Source organism: Tamandua tetradactyla, chromosome 19, assembly GCF_023851605.1.
Source record: "Tamandua tetradactyla isolate mTamTet1 chromosome 19, mTamTet1.pri, whole genome shotgun sequence".
Classification (NCBI taxonomy): domain Eukaryota; kingdom Metazoa; phylum Chordata; class Mammalia; order Pilosa; family Myrmecophagidae; genus Tamandua; species Tamandua tetradactyla.
In genome coordinates, this window is record NC_135345.1 from 10,127,708 (window position 1) to 10,136,730 (window position 9,023).

The following is a 9,023-nucleotide window of genomic DNA, read 5'->3' on the forward strand; positions in this document are numbered from 1 at the left end:
GGAAGATGGAATGAAGTCATGACGCGTGTAAAAACAGGGATGAACTTTGAGGACATTATGTTGAGCAAAATAAAACAGAAACAAAAGAACAAACACTGTATATTCTCATTAGTATGAACTAACTATAATGAACAAACCCTGAAGGTTAAATTTGAAAGCATAGCAGATAGAAAGAAGGCAGGGGTTGGGCAATTGATGCTTAAGAATGGTTAGTAAGGTGCTTGTAAAGGTTCAGAAAAGTATAGTACAGTACTGTGTGAGGGTAGCACAATATTGTAAGTATAATGAACAAGGCTGAGCGCAAGTGTAGTTGAAAGAGGAATATTAGGGTTGTGCATGGAAAGCTAGAGGATAAATACTGGGGCTATATAATTTAGTGAAACCTAGGGTGAACAATGACAGTAAGTTTTTACATGCACTAGAACAACTGCATGCCACTATTACAAGGTGTTTAAAAAGGATGGTATATGGAAAAAAATACAGTTAATCCAAACTAAGGTCTACTGTTAACAGTGACATTGTAGTATTCTTTCATTAATGATAGCAAAAGCAGTAAAACAAAACTAAACATCAATAATATGGGGATAAGGGAGGATTGTGGGACTTTTTTCTTTCTTTTTGGAAAAATGGGAATGTTCTCATATAGATCGTGATGATAATACATAATTATGTGATTATACCAGGAGCCATTGATTGTATATTTAGTATGGGCTGTATGGTATGTGAATAAATCTGTTTTTGAAAAACTGGAAAAAAGCATTACAAAAAAACTTATGGAACTCCATAATTAGAACCTATTCATTTTAGTGTATGTAAATTATTACTCAACTAAAATAATATAAAATATGACTAAAATATCATTATGTATACATAAGTATATAATATATATTATGGTATATCATATGTAAGAATAATATAAAATAAATAAAATAGTAAAGATAATAAAATAAATGAATAATAATAAAAAGGAAAAGTATGGGAATGGCACGAGCCTTCTCTAAAGCTATTTTAACTACAAAGCAAGGCAAGTGTCCAATGCCTGGGATGGGGGATATGTATTGGTATAAAGACACAGTTCAATTATAGCATCACTTTTATTTTATTATAAAATGGGTTTATTAACACCTTCTCAGAAGAAAGTTTTTCCTGCATTCTAAATGTATTTGAATTATGTAATTAATTTCAGCTCTCTTCTTCACTTCTGTCCTGGAGCTCAACTTCAAAATCCTGAGTGAATTAATCTGGGCAACTCAGAAAATAAATCCAATGTTTCTTTCCTTTATATGACCCATTTAAAGCAGCCAGCTCTCTGCTACTTCTTCCCTGGGCCCTGTCCTACTGTTTTGATTTCTCTGGAAATAAATTTTTTATTTCCACTCTCTAAATCTCCCATTGGGGCCCTACAAGGAGAAGAGTAAAGGGCAGAAGATGGAGCATTTAAGAGCACTGAATCCTGGGAAGATGGGCTGCCTCTCTTCCTTTGGCCATGTCTATGCAATGTCTGCCTTCGCCACTGGAGACTGACCCAGAGCAGAGGCAGCTGTTCCGTCTGGATCACTCAGAAACTATCTGCTGCAAACTTTGTATGAGAAAAGAGAGAGATTCAGCAAGATGCCTTTTGATGTCAGTGTATAGCATAATCCCAAGGACAATGTGATGAGCATGGGGTACACTGATAAGCTGGCAGGAATCAAACAAAACGATAAAGAAATACAAAATCAAAGAGTCCAAGAAACGAGAAAAAATGTCCATGATACTAACCAAATATGTGTTATACAACACTTGCTATAGCTGTGAGGGGTGCCACCAGTGCATGGACTTCACCTCTGCCTCCCAGATGTCTCAGTCAACCCTTGATGCATTCACATTCTTTTCCTCTATACTGGCAAAAGAGTTTCAGCTCTATGTCATCATTCCCAAATCCAGAAAGCCATTCTATCTTCAGCTATCAGGGCGAACTCCTTGAAAGCATGCACCTACCCCTGGTTTCAGACAAGAATTTGAATGCAATCAAGAACCCCATTCTCACTCCTTCTAGTGGTCACCAAAAGCATGGACTCCTAAACCTTTTCATGGAAGGCAACATCCATCTTCACCTGTGGTCATCAAAGAATATGAGATGCCACCTTACCACAAGTACTGCCCAACCACATCATGCTGGAGCTTCCTGAAATGTTCAGTAATGCAGGCATGAGTAAAGGACCCCTAGGCTGGGGAGAAGGGCTGAGAAAGCAAACCGAACTCCATTCCTCTGGCATGATACTTTCCAAGGTACGCTTGCCTCTGGAATGCATTCATTCTGCCTTCCTGACCAACGGTCTTTAGACTCTTCTTTGAATTTCATTTTTCTTCCCCTTATGTACAGTTTTGCAGTTTTTATCTTTTGTAGGCCCACCACTAAAGAAGTTATTGGGAGATGTATCGAGTACCCTGGGAAGGGTTTGCAATTCTTTCCAGTGTAGGCTGCAAATATACCTGGGCTGAGCACTCTGGCAGCAGGAATCCAACAGTGAGAAGACAGACAGCTTGCAGACGAGAGGGCTAGATAGTTCACTCCTACCTGGAGGGGTCCCTGAGTCATCTCTAACCATAATGGCACATAGCAAGTTCCAGGGGACCACTGGACAACCAGGGAATTGGAAGCATCATTACTGCCTATGACAACCCCCTTAGAGGTGTGTGGAAGAAATCCTTCTTGCTTTTCCAAATGGGGTTGAAGAGCCGTGGGTTGATTTCTCAAATGAGTGTATGACAGAGCTCTGGAGGAGGTGCTTGGGACGTTTAGACCTACTTCATTCACCTAACTCAGGACAGGACATCTCTAACTGAATCCACATCTTGCGTTCTAGGTCTAAGTAATTTTTCCTACCATCTCGTATGGACATCTAGCTCAGTGTAGAATCTCAAAATGGTGAGATTTAGTCAAGAACTGCTAATTTATACTTCAGAAGGAAGTAATAAGATTCAGCTTCAAACTGGGGAGAACAGCAGATGAGAGCCAAGTAGTTTTTCTGAAACTACGCTTTCCTCTCTAGGGTCTCTGACTTTTTATTCTTCCCACATTCGTTCTGTTTTTCCATCTCTCTCTGTTCATCTTTTTCCTTCCTCCTAATTTACTCTTCTGTCTTGTTCTTCTTTCCACTCTCTCTTTACTGTCCTTAAATTTTTAAATAGTCTTAATATGTGACTAAGATATTTTCCAAAACTGAGAAAAAAAAAAAGATGATACTAGCTTTCCCTGGGAGAAGATCACTTATTTGTGTATTGGGTCTAAAGAGCCCTTCCCAAGACTTTAATCTAAACTTCATACTCTGACGCCCCCCATTACATTCCCCATGGCATGTGAGCTCTGTGGCTTGAGATCTAAAGAACTATTAAAAGACTCCAGGGCCTCTGCTTCATTTTTAGGTCTTTGTTCCTTTTAAGACTCCAAGATTTGAAATGCTTTACTTCCCATTTCCGCCCCCCACCCCCACCCCCCATCCACTGTCTAGTACCTGGAGAGAGGAGGCAGAGAACACCTACCAGCCCCTCCCAGCTTGCTGCAAAGTCCTCACAACCTGGTCATTCTCTGAGGTTCTCCCCATCTCACTGTATTATCAAAGATGCCCCTAGCCCATCTTCCTGGGGCTGTTGAATTGGAAACATGGCAGACTCTGGGACCAACATCCTATAAATATTTGAAGAATAGCTCTCTTTTCATGTCCTGTTTGAAGAATATTTTTCTCTTTATGTTCTTTCCTTCCTTCTAATTATTTTATTTTCTGTGGAGTGCTGGAAAGCAAAGTCATTCTGTTAACATATATTAAAATGTGTCCCTGACATTTGAAGAATTATTTTCAATAACATCTATAATTTTCTGTCATTGTGCATAGTACGGTAGAAAAAACACATTGAAGAAAAACTCAAGTTAATGTCTCTGGGAGCTTTTTAATAGAATGTTAGTATATATAAATTTAGATTCAGTAAATATTTATTGAGCACTTGTGTGCACAGGCTATTTTGTTATGCTAATACTAGCTTAATAATAATAACTACTATCATTTAAATGGACTAGACATTATCTAATTCTATTAATTAATTTAATCCTTACAACAACTCCAAAAGATACACATTATTATAATACTCATTTGTGTGAAGGGAAATGGGTTTAGAGAGAGAAGTTCAGCAATTCAGGTTCATGCAGTAAACAGTAGAAGCAGGGTTTTGAGTGTGGATTTAGCTGACTACAGTTTTGTGTTCTGTAGTGGAGATCCTGCTTCCCTAATAATACCATAATAACAGTTAGTGAATGTGCTAGCTACTATTGTAAGCAGTTTGCAGGTGTTAAGTCATTTAACCTACCATCAACTCCATGGGAAAGGACTTTTATTATCCCCATTTCATAGAAAAGGAAAATGAATGTGTTAAAGAATTTGGCATCAAGTAAGGTGTTAAACAATTTGCCCAAGATCATGTGCAGAAAAGTGGTATATGTGGGATTGATTTGGGGCTAGCTGGTCATAGAGGTCACATTTTTACCCCTTTGCTGTCTGGCCTCTGACTATACACATTGCTGTCTCTTCCACTTCCCCATGTGTACTATGGAGAGGCCCCAAATTCCACTGCAGAATGTAGCACAGAAGCTATGGTTGTTGAAGCTTCAAACCACATGTACAACAATAAAGAAATGGTTGAGTAAAGTATAGTCTTTACATCTGATATTGTATTTTGCAACAACTTTAAATAGTGCTTTTGAAGATATCTAATGATAATCTAAAATATTCATGAAATCATGTTAAGAGAAAATATCAGAATATATATGTTTCAAAAGCATCAGTATTTTAATCCACATGTAAATATATTCGTAGGAAAATAAGGCTTGAGAAAATGTACTTAAATGTTAATACTGGTTGTTTCAGGGTTGGAAATTTTGGTTCTTTTGTCATTTTTTCTTTATTTATTCAGATTATCTAGAAGAAACACATATAGCTTTTCATGGTAAGCTAAACCCACCTGAATAATTTGGGACAAAAAAATAAATAAATAAATTGAGGGAGAATTGGAATTGGTACCATGAATTGGTAGAGAATAAGCAAAAACAAAACAATTAAAAAGCCCCCATCCATGGGCCCAGGGAGAAATGCAAGCTGGAGAAACATCAGATTTCAAAGGGTCTTGGTTAGAAGGAGCCAGATAAGAACAATTGCAGGTGGCTGCTGGGTGTTTTTGGGGTTGGTGGTGAGGTAGTGTTGAGAAAGATGCCAAGGAAGCAAGTTACCACTGAAGCCTCCCACTCAAGACAGTTTCAGCATTTTCTGAAAACATGTAGCTGGCTTCAGAAAGACACTCAGCATTTCATGATCCAATAAATCCAAACTTATTTTTGTTCACTAAAGTTTCCCAGGTTCCAAATGAGAACACTGGATTGTGCCAGATTCCTACCTCTTTAGCTATGTAGCCTCACTGGGGAGAATTCATGCTAGCCCCCCTGAGAAGGACATGATTCTTTGTGTCTAGCCTAGAAGGGGTTACTTCTTCTGGGTTGTGCAGCAGCTATCAATCCTATTGACCTTGAAGTTGGGAACCATGGTGATTTTTCCAGTCCGATGCACATTTACCTGTCTGTTCATAAAAGACTAGAGTTCACTTAGTCTACTTTATTAAGAAAGAAGTTGTGAATGCCATGGGCCCTAACCAGTATGGGATCTATAGGTCCCATCAGGAACCAAGGTAGAACCAAGGACCAGCTAAGCTCTCTGTCTTTCCTGATATGGTTTCATTCACTTTTTCAAGATGACAGTATTCCACATTGTGCATCTGCTTCAACTTCCTCTTGCTACCAATTGCATTTCTTCAACCTTTGTTCAGAAAGACACTCAGCATTTCATGATCCAATAAATCCAACCTCCTATTTTATAGACTACTCCTCACTTTGATTCATTGAGACCCAGCCTGTCTCTGCCCACGTCTCAATCTATTATGACTTTGAGCCACTTTTTCCATTGCAAATGCCGCCTTTCTTCAGTAACTCTCAGTTTGAATTCCAGAGAGAGAAAGGATTTGATTGGCACAGCCTGACATTATACTTCAGTGCACCACGATAAGGCACTGGCTGGCCATGTGTTGGCTGCCTTGGTCAGTCATGTATGTCTTTTAGCATTGCCCACTTCTTTGAGTCCCGTAGATGAGCAATTTGCCTTCCCATGGGCTGTTAGCATGGCAGGCACTGTGGTCAATGTATTCTTTACATAGTTTATGCAGGAAAGAAGGCTACTTTCCTGAAGAAATAGCATTTGCATGGCAGACAGTTACAGCTAAATGAACTGCTTTATTAAGAATCTAAGACAGACCTCTTGACAAAATTATCTGGGAAGAGGGTGGAATAGTCAGCCATAGATAGGTGGTCATTTCAATATATGAGAACAGGGCTAGGATAAGTCAGGGCAAAGCCTAATGGTCTTTCTTATGGGTTATGGGATTAGAAGAAATGGCCAGGTTTTTAATCATTGATATATGCCATTCAAGGGCTGAACATTTATTTTCATAATGTATATGATATATAGTTTTCACTTGGTTAAGTGATTTTGAAGTGTTGTCTTGAGGGAACCTCCAAAGAAAATCTACCTTGACCTTATGTGAGCTTGGTGTATCTCTCTGCTGATTACTAAGTTGTGGCTCCAAAAATTTGAGACAGAGTTGGCCTAATTGAAGATACTGCCCACGAAAATGAATTGCACAGCTGGGACACTTGCAACTGCCTGGACTAATTAACAGGAATTGGCTTTGAACTTTTTGCTCTGTTGGGCTTCCAGGCAGATACTAAATGATTGGATCAAGAGCAAAGGTGCTAGAAGGACCCAAGAGTTTGAGGACATATTTCTTAGGTGTGTGTGCATGGGTGCTAATGAAGAGTGGGAAGACAAGGCTTTCAAATGGGCCTGGCTTCCAAATTTGGGAGAAGGCTATTATTATTCCAGGCACAGAGGACTTTGATTTTTATTTTTATACCATAGCACAAAGACAAGACTGGGGGAGAGTGTGGGGAATAGAAGAATAAATGCTTAACTCAGTGAAGATCATGTGGATGATATATCTTTGGTTTCAGTGAAGTTACTTAAGAAAGATTCTCAAAGAGATTATGCACATTTTGAAGGTATGAAGCCTTTTTTTTCTTCCACCTTCCTTTCCACCTCCTGACTCTCTTTTTATTCTAGCCCTGGATTCCAATCCTAGTCATGCCACTTACTAACTTTCAATGAACTTGTAGAACCATCATCTTCTTCATCTCTAAAATGTGCACATATTTACCTTGCCTTTCTTTCTTTTTATCTTTACAGCTTGTCATTTGATTCAAATGACTGTATAGCTTCTTAATATATTTCTTGGTGCACAGCTATTCATTGTCATTTAATTTAAAACTCCAAAAACTCAGTGGTTTAAGACAACAATTTAGTATGATCTCCCATGGTTCTTTAGAATTGAGCTCAGCTAACGGGTCTTAACTAAATTTTCCTATGTAGTTGCAGCCAGATGAAAACTGGGGGTGGGGTTATCTGTGTTTCTTCTCTGGCAGTTCTAACACCTAAGGACTAGTCAACTTCTCTTTTCCAAGGTCTTAACTAAATTTTCTTATGAAGTTGCAATCAGACGAAAACTGGGGGTGAGGTTATCTGTGTTTCTTCTCTGGCAGTTCTAATACCTAGGGGCTAGTCAGCTTCTCTTTTCCATATAGCCTCTCTGTATGTCCAGCTTAAGATTAGTCACTCCATGGTAGTCTCAGGGTAGTCAGACTTCTAATGTGGCAGCCGGCTTCCCCCAGAGTGATTCTTCCAAGAAACCCAGGCAGATGCCACAAGGCTTCCTAAATTTGGAAATCTCAGAATGTCACTTCTGCATATCTTATTGACTCAGCAATTCATGAGGCCAGTTCAAGGGAACCATTTCCTCTAGTGGTGGGCCAGCAGTTACAGGGGTAGGGCTGGGGAATGGGGAGCTAAGTTGGTTTGATTGGAAAGGGGCCTGAGAGAAGTTTCTGGGACAATTGGTATGTTCTCTATCTTGATTGTGGTTGTGGTTATAGGAGTAAATACATCTGACAAGTGCTTCAAATTGTACACTTCAGATCTATGCATTTTACTGACAATATTAATATTTCAATTATTTTAAAAACTGAAAAAAAAAACAAGTAAGCAAACAAAGAAAAGACAGCCATATCCTTTGCATTGGTTTAATCATGTGGTTAGAAAATTCCATTCTCTTTCCCCATCTAAGCAGAACACAAGATGCTATGATTTTGACTGACTATAAAATCTTGCAAGCTTGTCAACTAATTATGACATAGGTGGGGTTTCAGTTAGAACACCTGAAACATGATGACGGGTAGTCAGAGCTATGCAATTCCTTTAAAAAAATATACTTGGAAAAGGAAACAAGAGAGCAATCCCCTTTTGGTATTTATTGTATCATAGTCACTGGCTTGGGCTTTTCCTTCTAGTCGCTTTTCTTATAGAAAGCAAGATCAAGAGATGCCTGACTGGGGAGGCAGAGAAGGTCAAAAGTTGAAATGCAGCATGCTTCATCACCTTTTCACTTTTTGGCAGTGTTGGCAGTGAATCAGTGATACAGAGACTTCTTGCTCAGTAGGGTTGGGTGTGGGAGCCACCTCTGGGGTGGAATCACAAGGAGAAGATCTTAAGTCTTTACACATCCTGAACAAACATCTCTTCTTGGGTCTGCTGTTAAACTGGGAACAAATACAAATGACTATTTCCTCAGCACAGCTGAAGTTGGACCCCATGCACCCTGTCGGAACATCTGGAAGTTCTGAAAAATTATCATGTGCATACTTGATGTTTGCTGGGAGCCTGTGTATTTATTGGATTTTAAATGTGCTCTGCATAACGGACTCATGTTCCCAAACCAATTCCTCTGCAGTCCTTTTGGACTTGGTTCTTTTAGATGACACCATCGGAAGCTCTCTTCTCACCCACCAGTAGTCATTTAGTTCTCAGATGTCTTTGATGGAGCATAGTCAAGCCCTG